Source organism: Gorilla gorilla, chromosome 1, assembly GCF_029281585.2.
Source record: "Gorilla gorilla gorilla isolate KB3781 chromosome 1, NHGRI_mGorGor1-v2.1_pri, whole genome shotgun sequence".
Classification (NCBI taxonomy): domain Eukaryota; kingdom Metazoa; phylum Chordata; class Mammalia; order Primates; family Hominidae; genus Gorilla; species Gorilla gorilla.
Window position 1 is genome coordinate 48,907,576 of NC_073224.2, and position 15,184 is coordinate 48,922,759.

A 15,184-nucleotide genomic window follows, 5' to 3' on the forward strand; every position below is an offset into this window, starting at 1 on the left:
AGACGGGCCCATGGAGGCCTTGAGATGCCAGCCTCGAGCGCTTCCCACCCATATCCCACCCCTCGATTCTCCACCCCCATTTTACAAGGAGTCACCAGCATCCCCACCGTCTCCACTGCCCTGGAAGAAATATGGCGAGGCAAGGTCAGAGGAACAGGGGGGGAATCAGAATATCTTGCAAAGACTCTGGAGTCCCCTTCAGAGACAGGGTGCGTGGGAGCTGCTCTGCCCCAAGTCTAGCGACGGCCACACGGCCTGACAGGTCTCCCGCCCCGCCGCAAGCCGATGGTCAAATTCTGGGAATTTCCGAATCAGTTGGCCGGCCCGGCTGCGGCAGATTTTCCCGGACACGAGCGTGCAGCGCCCGACGCGGCCGCTGGGTGGCGCCGCGCGGGACGCCGAGCGTGGGAAGCGCGGGCGCGCGGGCAGGCTGAGCTCACACGCCCGGGAAGCGGCCGCCGCGGAGCCGGCGTCCGCAGCGGCTGCGCATCTCGGGCCTGCAGCGGGGCGCTTGGCGGGCGGGGGCCGGGGGAGAGCCTGTTTGCGCAGTACCCCCGGAGGGCGGAAGGCCGCCGAGGTAAGAGCCGAGACTCGGCCAGGTGGGAGTGGGCACCTTGGGCCGGGCCTGCAGGGCGGTCCCCGAGCGTCCCGGGGTAGGGTGGGCTCCCTGGGGACGATGCCCAGGGCCCCGGCCGCGCTCCGGTCGCGCCCCACCCCGGCTGCAGCGCGGCCTTGGGGCGCTGCTGGCCTCGCCGCGGGGGTGGGAGCGGTCGCGGCCTGGAGTAGCTCCGGGCGGGCCCCAGGCTCTGGGGCCAGGGCCAGCTGCGCGCAGGGGTGAGTGAGCAGCCCCCGGCCCCTCAAGTGAGCCCCTGTCCGCTCCCCACCTTGCATTTCTCCTCTCCGCAGTGGGCGTGGTGCCCCTTTGCTGCAGAGGGGGCGCCCAGAGTTGAGGAAGGCTGCGGGGGAGAACGCAGAGACAGGTGGTTGAGGGGGCGAGGGCTGGTGCGCCAAGGCTCGAGGTATTAATGCGTATTTCTTTTCCCCCCTTCTTCAGGGGGCGCGGAGGTCCGTGTGGAGGAGGAGGCGGGAAGGCCAGAGGCATAGCTCAGGAGAGGGCAGGTGCTGCGGGAGATCACTTGGCTCTGTCTCTGTTCAGCTGCCCCCACCCCTGCCAAATTAATAAAGTGGGTGTGGTGATGACGGTGGAGGAGTTTGATGAAGACCTGGCCCAAACTGCCCAGAACTGCCCCAGGCCGGCCGCCTAGTCCCGCGTGTATATCCGGGAGCCGCAGACTCTGAGCATTCTGTAGAGGGAGGGGGAATATTACCCCGAAGGAGCTACAGCCACTGAGGCAGCTCCAGAGATAGGGGCTGCGGAGCAATCTTCAGGCTCACAGCCCAAGTTCATAGATGGTGAGTTGGCCAGGAATGGTGGGAGATGGGGGCTGTAGGGAAATAGGGTAATTTCCTTAGGACCCCTTCCTTCCAGCTTTGCAACCGTAGACCAAAATTTGGGATCCGGCATTTGTCAAATGTGCCTAATTTTTTTTTCTTTCCCTTTCGGTTTGTTTTGTTTTTTAGAGAAACAGCAAGTGACAGAACAGAGGAACGGCTGGCCCAGCCAATCCTGGAGCTGCTGTTGCAGCACTTGTTCCCCAAACAAGTGCTCCTACATTCTGGTAGGAGGACAGAGAGGAGGGGGCTACTGGTCCACACCCCTCCCCTGCCGAGGACCCCATGGCTGCTCCCCTGCAGGAAGGGCAGCTAAGCTGCCTTAGGCCGGATGGGCAGAGGCTGCCATGGCCCAGGGTGGTGACGGTTTTGCGGCCCCTCCCTGCTGCCCAGTGTGGGAAGAAGAGCGCAGAGCCTGGCAAGTTTCTCTCTGTGTCCTCTGGGCTGGAAGGAGCAGGTATAGACAGGGCCGAGGCAGCTAGGGCCTGGTGATGCTTTGGCATTGGTGGCAGGAGGGCTGAACCTCCAGCCCCTTGGGTTTGGTTCCACCCCTGGCCTGTCCCTGGCACTCGACAACTGCTCCTGTGTGCTTATTGGTGCCACCATGTTATATAACGCTTATATAATCTTCCAGGGCGAGCACTGTGTCTCCGCTCTCAGGTCACGCAGACACGGTGTCCGTGTGGGAGGCAGGATCTGTGGAAGCCTGTGGGTGAACCTACTCCCCCGATCCCCAACCTGGCTCCTTCTCCTGATCTTAGCCATAGGAGGGGGGCTGGGAGAGCCAGGTCCCTCTCCACACCAGCTGTGTGGGATGAGAACACGGTTGGCTGGGCAGTTTTCCTCACCTTCCTGCCCCACTAGTCCCACTTGCACTGTCTGGTAGAGCAGATGCCATCCTTGTGCTTTGAGACCAGCTCTTTGTTTTGGGGGACCCCTGGCATGGCAGGTGGCATGGCGAGATGAACCCCAAAATGTTGCAGTGGAAGAACACATGGTACTTAGGGTTGGATAAAGAGAGGGAGAAATTAGCTCTGCCTCTGAGGAGCAAGGGTGACTAGAAGGATGGTGGTGGCATTATAAGAGATTTGGAGCAGGCCTAGGGGCTAGGGGATGGTCAGGGAAGGGTGTACAGGGAAGTAGATCAGACAGCAAAGATAAACATGGTGTTCTTTTACTGTACTCTCCACTGGGCTGTCCCTGGTTACCGGGGCAACAGAAGCAGTGATGAAAATCATGCCTTTCGTTCAGTGGAAAAATCTGGCTCCTCCTCCTGGCTCTTCCTTCTCTAAATCGCCTGTGACCCATTGAGAGGGTTATGCTTCCAAGGATCAGAGAGAGACCCCAGCATGTTTTCATCATGCTCCCCTTTCCCCAGTCTTCTTTATCATCTCCCCTCTTCCTGCATCCCCTGTCTCCCCCCACAGCTCGGCAGTTGGCAGTTGCGTAGGAGTTGGAGTAGATGCAGGGGGAAGGGCATGGACGTCATCATAGGGCAGGGTGAGCAGAGCGTGGGCAGAGATGTGGATGCAGGAATGCCTGGCACATGAGGAGGGTCCAGCATTGATGAGCTAGATGGAGCCAAAAGCCTGTTTCTGGGCTGGTAGGAGCTGAGGTGGGCAGGGTAAGATGATGGTGGGCCTTCAGAGTTCAGCAGTCTGGGTTCCAGGGAGTAGGAACTAGGAAGGTCCTGAGGTTTCTTGTGCAGTTATCTTGTGATGAAAACTACCAAACCATATCCCTTTTTGAAGTTAAGATTTTTGTTTAAGTTTTTTCTTTCATCTTGTGATGAAAACCGTGATTCATTCATTCAGCATTTATTGTGTGCCCCCCATATTAGGTGAGGTTCTGGGAACTGGGAAGCCGAAGGTGAGTAGCGCTGGACCTTGACCTTGAAGAGACTGTGGTGAATGGAAGGAGGATGAGTATATGGGGGAAGATCTGGCATTGTTGCAAGCCTGGAATCTGGGGTCCCCAGCAGGAGACTAGCAACATACCAGATTGGAGGTGATAGGTTAGGGTGGAGCCTGTGGAAATGAAGAAGAAGAGATAATTTGGAGTGCTACTCTGGCTTGAGGACAGGACGTGGGGAAGAGAAAGTGCTGAAATTTTGAACCTTAGTGATTTATAGAAATAGAAACATTAGAGTTCAAACTTGTTTTGGGGAGTCATGTTTGATTTTCTTTTAGACATGTAGCCTTCAAGATGATGGCAGGGTATCCAAATAAAAATATTTATGGTCAGGCAAGTAAAATATGCAATGGAAGTCAGTTCTGGGAAAAGATTTGAAGGATATTGGATTATGAAGCTTGAAGGTGGGTAGAGGTAGATCCTAGGGCCTGGGGCGTTACCTGGAATTGAGTGAGGCTGTATGCCTTGTACTGGTTTATTATCCCAGGGCTTGCCCAGACCCTGGACATTTCTGCTAACAAAAACCCACATCTTCTACCAAACCATATCCCTTTTTAAAGTTAAGATTTTTGTTTAAGTTTTCCTCTCCCTAGTAACTATGTCCAGGTATACCTGGAAACACACACACACACACACACACACACACACACACACACACGCATGCACTTATTTCCCCCAAGGTCTTGTACCATTTGCTTATAGCTCGGGGATGTGCCGTAGAAATGTGCCACAAGTCTTTGGCCTCTTCTGGCATGCTGTTTATCACCCTGGAGGAGTAAGAGCACTGGACAGAGTCAGGAGACTTTTGCTAGCTACGTGATCTTGGACACACCACTTCCTTTTCCAGGCCTAAGTGTCTAGTCTTAGGGATCTAGCTTCTTCCAGTTCTGAAGCCCTCTGATTTGATGTCTGGAAAGCTTTTTCTACCTTTGCCCAGGTTTCTGATGCAGACCAGGCTTTTTGAACAAGTAGCCTAGATTTCTTAGTACCTTGTGGGAGGGACTAGTAGGGATGGAGGCCTAGTCCCCAGAGTGGGTCCCTGTCTTCAGTGTGGATAGGAGTCCTCCAGGTGGATGGGAGCCTCTGTTCCTCTTTGGAGCATGGAAATACTGGAAGAGCAGGTTTTCCCAATGACCAGGGGTTGCAAACTGTGGCCCGTGGGCCGGATTCCTGTTTTTGTAAATAAAGTTTCACTGGAACAGAGACACGCCCGTTGTTTGTGTATTGTCTGAGGCTGGTTTCATGCTACAATGGCATAGTTGAGTAACTGCAAGGGAGCCTGTATGCCCCATAAGCCTAAAATATTTACTATCTTGCCCTTTAGGATAAAAGATAAAAACTTGTCAACCCCTGCTGTAGACTACCAGAAAAGTGCTTGGCCTTTTACTGAGGATGCTTATGATGGCTATTTCAGATTTCTAGGGTTCTTAAAGATTCTGCATTGGGCCTGTCTTTGTGATCCCATGAGAGGATGATCTGGTAGTTGAAATAGTAGTAGATTATTAGAGTCAGCTCAAAAATAGTCACTCTGTATCTAGGAAAGCTCTTTCATTTTCAGCCTTTTCCCTGGAGCCTGGAGGCCTGAGTTCCTCAGCAGGACTGGGTTTGACAAGATACTGTCCCTCTCATTCTGATTTCCCTGGGCAGTGCAGAGGATATACTGGACTGACCCAAGTGTTGGGTCAAGGATATACTGGACTGACCCAAGCCCAGTGTTGGGTGAGGAGAAGGGAGGCTCATTGGTTCCGCCTGTCCTGTAGGATCTTTCCCCTGATATCTCTATTGTTTCTGATCTCACTGGCACCTTTAGTGCCAAGGTCCTGGAGATGCTGCCACAGAGAGAGCCTGCAACCCAGCCTGGCATGTCTGTCTGAACCTGGCACTCATCCACTCTGTCAGAATAAGGCCCTGGGCTTGGCGTTTGTGGGACATGTGTCTGTGTTGGCTTGGGACTGGAATCAGCATTCATTATTCCTGCAGCCAACCTTTATGGAGTCCTTCTGTGTCCTAGTTTCCACCTTTTTGACCTGGTCCTCAAGCCAGAGTCTTGCTGAAACTCCTAGCTAGGAACAGGGCTAAAGTTCTCGCTGCTGCAGAACAGCAGCAGCCCAGCAGTTGGGGCAGTTCTGCTCAGATAGGAAGTGAGACACGTCGGTAGCAGGAGGAAACCACGTGCTGGAAGTAGCAGGGGGAACGGAGGTGACTGAGGTTGATTCTCGTTGCACTTGATAGGGAGGAGGCCAGCAGCAGGAGGAGGGAGCAGACAATCCATAATAGCAAAGAAGTCAGAAGTCGAGCACACCTAGAGCTGCTTTTAGCTGGTAATGGTAACTCTGGCTCTAGGAGCATTCCTTCATACCTCCCGACACAGTTTCCCCAGAGGCTGTTATAAAGAAAACATTCTCTCTTAAATATCTTTTCATTTGTAGGGTTTAGGGTGACCCCATACTATATGGTCTTAAACTTATGTTGAGACAACTGCACTGACTTGGATAAATAAATATCATTTATCAGGTATTTATTAAAGATCTATTATATGGCAGGCACTGTGTGAAGTTCTCAGGATACAAAGGTAAATAAAAGATTCGCAGTTTGATCTGGAAGGTTTATGGGCAGCTGAACCAATTTTAATTCCATCTGCACTGGATCACATGCTTCAAGAGAGCGTGTCTGTATCTGTCTTGTCCTTTGCTGTCACCCCAGTGCTGAGTACAGAGCTTGGCACACAACAGGCCTCAGATATTTATTGGTTGACCCATCCTTGTTTGATCTGTCCTGGAAATGTGCAGGAGGAATCTGAGTGGGTAAGTGGAGGAAGAGAGGTGCTTAACGCAGCAAGTGTGACAAATTTGGGGGAAGATGGACATACTTGGATATATGACGATGAGTGCCTTTAAGTGACTGCCTTTAAGGAAAAGAGAAGGGTTAAAGCTGTGTGGGCATGATAGAATCCGCTGGCATTAGGGCCATGAGAAGGAAGGAATATGACCTGGCTACAAAGGTGGGTTAGAGGTAGTCAGGATCATTGGGTAAAGCAGAGGGCCACCAGAATTGTGAAGAACTAACCAGCGGCAGAGAAGGGAAGAGTGGAAGGAGAGTAGGAGCCATTGTGAAAGGAAACATGGAGACCTCTTCAGGCCTAGGATGAAAGCAGAAATGACACAAGTGAGTCTCAGATGAACATGATGGCAGGGATAAAGAAAAGATGGGACTCTCAGCTCTGTTCTGCTGGTCTCCTCAGAAACCACTGTGTCCATGTATGACTAAAAATGCCTCTCAGTTATTTTCCAACAGTGCAGCAAATGCAAGGAAATTAACTATGGTTTGACATTATGGTTAGTCTTTTTTTTTTTTTCAAATTTGTCAATGGAAATTTTCACAGGTACACAAAGATAGAGTTAGCGTAATACACCTCAATGTTCCCATCCCCCAGTTTTTCGACTTGTAATCAACACATGGCTTTTCTCATTTCTTTCATACCTTCACCCACCTTTTTCTTACTCCCTTCTTGGATTATTTTACAGCAAGACCTAGATCCTGTATTATTTTACCTATAAATACTTTTTAATGTATCTCTAAATGATAATACCTTTTAAAAACATAACCCTAGTGGTATTATTACACCTTGAAAAAGCACAGTCATCCCTAAATATCTCCTGTCATCCAAATATCCAAATGGTGTTTAAATTTCCTTCGATGTCTTAATTTCTTTCTTTCTTTCTTTTTTTTTTTTTTTTGAAAACAGCCAGTTGGTTTGAGTCAGGCTCCAAACAAGATCCTCATGTTTCATTTAGTTGATGACAAATCTTCAAGCTCTGTTAATAAAGATTATGGTCATTCTTAAAAGAATTTATGTTTTGCAATTCTACCTTTTAGATTTACTTAGCTACCCACGATTCTTCCCAGTCAGCTGCCATCAACAGCTTCCTGAGTTTTGTTAGATGATTTTTATGATTTTGAGCATTTTTTCATGATCCCTCTTGCCTTTATGGTTTAATGTAGCTAGTCATTTTCCCTTCCTTCAGTAGATATTTCTTGGGAGTCTGCTCTGTTTCAGGAGCTGTACTGGACACTGGGCCTACACCTGTGAAAAGGACAGACAGGGCCCAACTCCTGGAGCTTACAGTTTGACCACAGGAGAGCTGCTGCTTGGCAGTTTTCCCCGTGCGTTCACCCCAGCTGAGCAGTGTGACCACAACCGTCACTTCTGTGCAGGCAGACCTGCCACGTTTTATAGCTTGGTGTTCATGCTCTCATGCTGTCATTTCATGTGGTTGACAAAGGTGCGCCTAGAATGTTCAAGAAGCCAGGCATGGCTTCTGTGGCAGGCCTGTGTCTCATAGCCACACGACCCGGCATTCTAACTGTAGTGCTGCTTGGGCCTTGTGTGTATCCATGTAACACTTTTGGGCTTGAGTGTGGATAGCTCTGAAAGTTAAAATGAAGAGCTTCCTGAATTGGTGGATTGTGGAGAGGCTAAATGAACACGTTTAAAGAGGGGGGCTCTGAATTGTTACAGGGCTTGGCAAAAGCCAAGTGTTGCTAATATGTTTGAGCAAATTGGATGTTTCTGTGGCTTTGTGGACTTCAGGTTGGTTTGGGGCTTTTGCCTGTTCCAATTAGGCTACCTGCCAGCCTTTCAGATGACAGGCCCACTTTCTTGATTTGCTGTTCGTTGTGTATTGGTTAGCCAGTCTGCCTCAGTAGCCAAATATGATGATACAATTCAGACCTGTCTTGCTGATAAAACTTTTAACTGATTTACATTTCTTTATGTAAGTAAATAATCAGACTGACTCCTGTGATGCTCTGATTTTGAGAATGGTCCATGATTCTTCTTATATTTTTGCATTTTCAGTTCAAATGCAACTGTATTGTAGTTACTGGATTATAGTGTCTGAGCCTTTAAAAAAATCTTAGTTAATAAAAGTATATTTTCAGATATAAAACCTAGTATTCTTATGATACATATCTCCTTGTCACTGAAGGTTACATGTTCAGCCTCTGATGATTTGTTTTCTTTCAGTTAAGTGGTCTTTAATCGTTTTGATTGTGTGCCCATATCAGTTAAAACTTTTGAGCAATTCCCCTTGTTTGTGTGTGTATTTATAATTTATAAAAAGTAGTGCTGTGCTAAAATACATTATAGTATTATAAAACGCAAAACAAAAGACTTCAAATGGCTAGGATATATTGTATTCCCTACCTTCTTCCTAAATGAACTCTTCATGGTTCTGTCCAAGGGCAGCCTTCTACTTTGCCCTAAATTTCAGTTCCTCTCACATATTCGGCATTGCCCCAGCCTGTCCCCTCCTCCTTGCATCACCACTTTTTCCCTCTGCTCGATCGTTTCTGAAGGCTTTCTCATCTTGAAAAAGTCTTCTTTGGTCACCTCTCCCAGCTACTGCCCCATCATCTGTCCCTCCATATTTTCAGTCCTTGCTGTGTTCACATCCTCTGTTGACTCACACCACTCTGATGAAAGTGCTCCTGGCAAGGTCCATGGTAACTCCCATGATCCTGACTCTAGTGGTCACTTCTTCATCTTCCTCACAGGAGCTCTTCAGTTTGGCACTGCTGATCATACCCTTTTCCTTGACGCTGTTTCTTCACTTGGCTTCCAGGGTGTGTATTTCTGGCTTTCCATCTGCCTAATTGGCCATTCCTTCTCGGCTTCTCATCTCCCTGACCTCTAAACATTAAAGGCCCTGGGCATCTCCTCTCTATCTTCTCTCATTCTGTCTGTGATCCTCTCCTGTTGCATGGCTTTTAATACCATCTATATGAGTGATCTCCAGAGTTTGCTTCAGTGTAATCCTGGGAGATCAATAAGATTGACCATGAGCTGATCATTGTTGAAGCTGGGTGATGGGTACCTGGGGGTTTATTATACGGTTCTCTCTCATTTTACTTATGTTAGAAATTGTCTTTCTTTCTTTTTCTTTTCTTTTTTTTTTTTTTTTTGAGGAGTCTCGTTCTGTCGCCCAGGCTGGAGTGCGGTGGCACAATCTTGGCTCACTGCAGGCTCCGCCTCCCAGGTTCACGCCATTCTCCTGCCTCAGCCTCCCGAGTAGCTGGGACTACAGGTGCCTGCCACCACGCCCAGCTAATTTTTTTGTATTTTTAATAGAGACGGAGTTTCACCGTGTTAGCCAGGATGGTCTCAATCTCCTGACCTCGTGATCCACCCACCTTGGCCTCCCAGAGTGCTGGGATTACAGGTGCGAGCCACCGCGCCCGGCCCAGAAATTTTCTATAATGGAAAGTTAAAAAGTCTATATGCTGATGACCCTTAATCATTTGTCTGCAGCCCAAACTCTCTTCTGAACTGTAGACCTGTGTCTCCATCTGCCTGTTTAGTATTTCAGCTTTGATATTAACAGATATTTCACTAAACGTGTCCAAAATGGAACTCCTGGTTTCCCTCCTCAATATGTTCTTCCTGCAGTCTCCCCATCCCATTTATGGGAATGCTGTTCTTCCAGTTGCTTATCGAAAACACCTCTGGTCATGCTTGATTTCCCTCTTTCTCATCTGTCCTTCATCCAGTTCATCAGTAAGTCTTGTTGACTCTACCTGTAAAATATATCCAAAATCTCATCTATCAGAACTACTTCCGCTGCCACCACCTTGGTCCAAGCCACCATCCTCTCTCACCTGCTTCTTTATTGCCCCTTAGAGGCTGTAGTCCTCCCCGCAGCCAAAACAGTCCGTGAAATGTTAAGTCACATCATGCTCTGCTGTGCCCAAACCCTGCAGTGGCTTGTCTTCTCTCTCAGTAAAAGCAATCACCCTTACTGTGGTCCATAAGACCTCATAGCTTATCTCATCACTGCCCAATAGAAATATAATGTGAGCTACACATGAGGGTCACGTATGTAATTTAAAAGTTTTTGATAAAGGAAAAATGAATGGAAAATGAACCACTGGAAGTTAATTTTGATAATGTATTTTATTTAGCCCAGTATGTTAACAGTATTTTCACTTCTGAGATATGTTATGTTGCTTTTGTTTTGTTTGTTTGTTGTACTAATAGTCAAAGCACATCTCCATGTGAACTAGTTGCATTTCAGGTACTCCATAGCCTTACATGGCTAGTGGCTGCCATCTTCCACAATACAGGTCCATACGACCTTACCCGGCTTTATTACGTTACTTCTGTATCTATCTCCTGTTACTCTTTTCAACTTGCACTTCGCTCCAGCATCACTGGCCTCCTGCTGTTATTTAGGTATACTAGGCATTTCCTGTTTTAGGGCCTTTGTACCTCCAGTTCCCTCTGTTTGGAATGCTTTTCCCCAGATAGCCCTGTGGTTAAACCTCTTACTACCTTTGGGTCTGTGCTCAGATGTTACCTTCTCAGAGGGTCCCCCAAGCCCCCAGCATTCTCTAGCCTTCCTTGCATCCCTTTCATGTAGTGTTTTTTTCACCAGTTGGCATACTATTTATTTATATTAGTATATTTTCTCTCTCTCCCCACTGGAATATGTGCTCCATGAGAGAAGGGATTTTTGTGAGTTTTGTCCCCTGCTATATCTCAGAGCATGGAACAGTGCCTGACATGTGTATATAAGAGATGGATATTTGTTGAAGAATTAAGTGAAATTATCTATTAAGAATGATTCTTTTTCACTAAGAACATTGCAATTGAGCATAATTTATTATTTCAGAATAGCTTGGTGTCATTTGCAGCTAGAAGTTCTGTTTTGAGTCAGGATATTTCAAAAGAGACCTCACAATGATATGCAGATGCCCATGGCAGAAATGCATCCTGGATTATACTTACGAAATCTTGATAACTTGTTTTTTAGTCACATCCACTGTTTTCTGCAAAGGTTTTTGTTGAAATCCAGCTAATATATTTCAGTCAGTCTTGATATCAATCAGTTGTTCTTACAAACTCATTGCAAAATTTAATACTTTTATATGTTGAATTTAATAAATGGGTTCAAGACCCCTGAAATACTTCATTTTGGGAGATTTTAAAACAAGTTTTGATGTTCTGTTTTGAGTGTGTGCAGATAATGAGATTTTAGAGATGACATCCTTACATTGAAATTGGTAACATTATCACATAATGGTAGAAATGATTTCCAAGTGCCTGTTTTAAAAGAACAATGGCTTTCTTATCCATTAAAAAAATTCTACTTTCACCATAAAGATACAGAGTATTTATTTGTTTGTTTAAAAATACCCATTAAGTAGCATTCTACTTACTGGCACTCATTACAGAAGAGGTCAGCACATTTTAGAACTCTTGTTTTCTGGTTTAAAAAAAGTATAATTCCTCTTTTTTTTTTTTTTTTTTTTTGAGACAGAGTTTTACTCTGTTGCACAGGCTAGAGTGCAGTGGCACAATCATAGCTCACTGCAGCCTCAAACTCCTGGGCTCAAGCAATCCTCAGCCACCCTAGTAGTGAGAACTACAAATGTGCTCCATGATGCCTGGCTGATTTTTAAATTTTTGTGGAGACGGGGGTCTTGCTGTGTTTCTCAGGCTGGTCTTGAACTCCTGGTCTCAAGAGATCCTTCTGTTTTGGGCCTCCCAAAGCACTGGGACTACAGGTGTGAGTCACCGTACCTGGCCTGATTCTTCTCTAAGCTGAGCAACTCTTTTAGATATTTTTACCACGAGATAATTAGTGACAATGTGGTCAGATGACGTTCGGGTCTCACCGTCTTATTACAAAGGACTGTTGTTTATTGTATTGAAGATGGTGTCTTTAACTTTGCTTCACTGGGCAGATGTAAACTGTACTAAATCAACAGGCAACTGGGGGTGTCACTGTCTACCCTTCTGCATCTGGATCTCCTACTCAGACACAAGGATTCCTCTGGTACCTTAAATGACAGCAACCACCCAACACACAAATTGAAGGAGTGTGTCAGTGTCAATTCCTATATTAAATAATAGTAAAATTTAATTTTTTGTATTTTGGTAAAGTATAAACATTGTAATATTTTCTTCTTCATCCTAGTGGATCTCCTTATACATGCCACATTAGAGATGATTGCTCTGATTGTTTCTTCTATAGTAACCTTGCTTCCCTAACAACCTTTGATTGACATAAAGGTTGAGTCTTGTCTTTTCTGTTGTTTATAGTACCTGACAGTGCTGTGTTTCACTAATATTTGTTGACTGAATAGTGCTGAGGAGTGTCCTGTTCTCTGACCTCAGTACCATAAGGTCATATTTCTTGGACAACAAAGTCCAGTAGCAGATTTCTTTGGTGGCTGCTAGAGCCATTTCGTTAACAGTATTGAAAGCTTTTGTGATATTAGAGAAACAGCTCTGTGGTCCTGTTACTGTTGGCTGTGCATCCTTCTGCATCTGACAGGTAGAAAGGGATGGTGGCAGCTCTAGTCACTGCCATGTTGTGATTTAGGAAGTAGATGGTTGTGTTCAGATGCTCTGGAAATGAGCTGGCAGAGATTGCTAGAAGAGATGGCCGTGGTATCTAGAGCAGCCAGCTCTCTTCTTCATGAGAGGGGTATATGTCTTTGATGCATTGTTTGATGTCTTCCATCAGTTTACATGCTGAAAGTATTGGTGCAGATATCTGAGATGTATGCTTCTCCTCCACCTGGATAGTCCAGGAGGTAGGTCAGCCAGACACATCTACTTGGGCGTTGTTTTTCTAACTTCCCTGACTGCATGCACAATTTGAAAGATCAGCAGCTGGAATGAGAACTGCAGGCTGTGGCTGAGGAACAGAGGCCCCATGCTCTCTTTGCTGCAACAGAGACATCTCCCAAGGTCCCCTGGACCCTGCGTTGCTGAGTCAGGCTTGCCCTGGTATGCTAGTCGTGCTGCTTGGACCACTGGTGAGCCCATCAGCATTCATGGATTGATGTGCATTTGCTTAGGATGGCCTCTGTGAAAGATTCTGTGTCTGTTTCTCTTTTTGGATGGAGTGGGGTGGGGATGGAGAAGGAATAAGTGAGGTAGACAGATACCTTCACCTAAAATAGTGTGTAAATGTGACACAAATGAAGTGTAAGAAAGTGTTATATTAGCCTTAAATGGGGTTGGGAGCTGGAGGATGTCTCTGGAAACACAAGGAAGATCTCATCCATCTTGTTTATGGCTGTATCCTCAGAGCCTAGCATGATGCTTGGCCCCATCAAGTGCTCAGTAAATAGGTGTTTGTTAATAAGTAAGTGTTCCAGGATGAGAGGACTTGACCTGAAAGTTCATGCCAGACCACCACAAAACTGAAGGAGGAAATGGCTTGTTGGCAGAAGGAGGTTAGGATGTTCAGAGAGAGTGTAAGTGGCAGAGGAAGGGCTGTGTATTGGAGAGGTAGAGGCAGTCTTGGGAGGCCCTCGATCAACTTTCTAAGAATTTGGTTTTGGTGGCTCTTAACTTATTTTCCTGCCAGTTCATATTAGAAATTGCATGGAAGCTATAGTCTCTCCAGGAGAAAAAAATAATAAGAGCCCCAATTTGGCATACACCGTCAGAGGATTCACAGATCCCAAGTTATAAAAACCTGTTATAGGGGCCAGGTGCGGTGGCTCACACCTGTAATCCCAGCACTTTGGGAAGCCAAAGTGGGTGGATCACCTGAGGTCAGGAGTTCAAGACCAGCCTGGCCAACATGGTGAAACTCTGTCTCTACTAAAAATACAAAATTAGCTGGACGTGGTGGCGTGTGCCTGCAATCCCAGCTACTCGGGAGGCCGAGGCAGGAGAACTGCTTAAACCCAGGAGGCGGAGGTTGCAGTGAGCCGAGATTGCACCATTGCACTCTAGCCTGGGCAAAAAAGAGCTAAACTACGTCTCAAAAACAAAACAACAACAACAACAAAAACAAAAAAAAAACCTGCTATAGGCTGGTGAGCCGTCAAATGCTCACTGCGCTCTTATGGTGGTGATAAGATGCTTTTTCTCCTGGAGTCTTTGGGACTTGCCCAAGTGCACTGAGTGGGCATTCTGGGTTTGGAGGGCGCTGATAAGCAGCAAGCATGACAGTGGTCCCGAGGAGCTTGGGAAAGCAGTGGGGAATGGGAGTCTGCACACTGACACAAATGGAGAGGTCCAGCGTTTGCTCCACTTAGCAGGGGACAAAAATACCTGTTCTATTACTTGGAAAAAATAAAAAAAAATTAACCTTTACAACTTACTGATTCAAAATATTGAATGCTTATGCTAAGTTTTTTTCTGTAACATGATTTCCAACTTAGATACCCACCCAGGCCATAATGATGGATTCAGAGAGGCAGCGTGTTACATTTGTGGGAATGGTGAGTGTGGAAAGGAGTCATTAGAGTTTTATATTACCATGGCATAGGGTTTGTAGAATTCCTTAGCTGTCCTCATCCATCAGGGAGGGCTGTCTGGAGGAGGAGGTATTTCGCAGGCCTCTAGGAAAAGCAGGAAGACTGGGCTGAGGGAGGTTTAAGGTTGGATTGTTTTTTTTTTCCTGACATTAAAAAGATTCCCATAAAATGTGTCTCTGTACCATCAGTTAAAAAAACAAAAACAGGCCGGGCATGGTGGCTCATGCCTGTAATCCCAGCACTTTGGGAGGCCGAGGCGGACGGATCACGAAGTCAAGAGATCAAGACCATCTTGGCCAACATAGTGAAACCTCGTCTCTACTAAAAAACATAAAAATAAAAAAATTAGCAGAGCATGCCTGTAGTCCCAGCTACTCGGGAGGCTGAGGCAGGAGAATCACTTGAACCTGGGAGGCGGAGGTTGCAGTGAGCCAAGATCGCGCCACTGCACTCCAGCCTAGGTGACAGAGCGAGACTCCATCTCAAAAAAAAAAAAAAAAAAAAAAAAAAGATGAAAAACTTCCCATCCTCCAGGCTT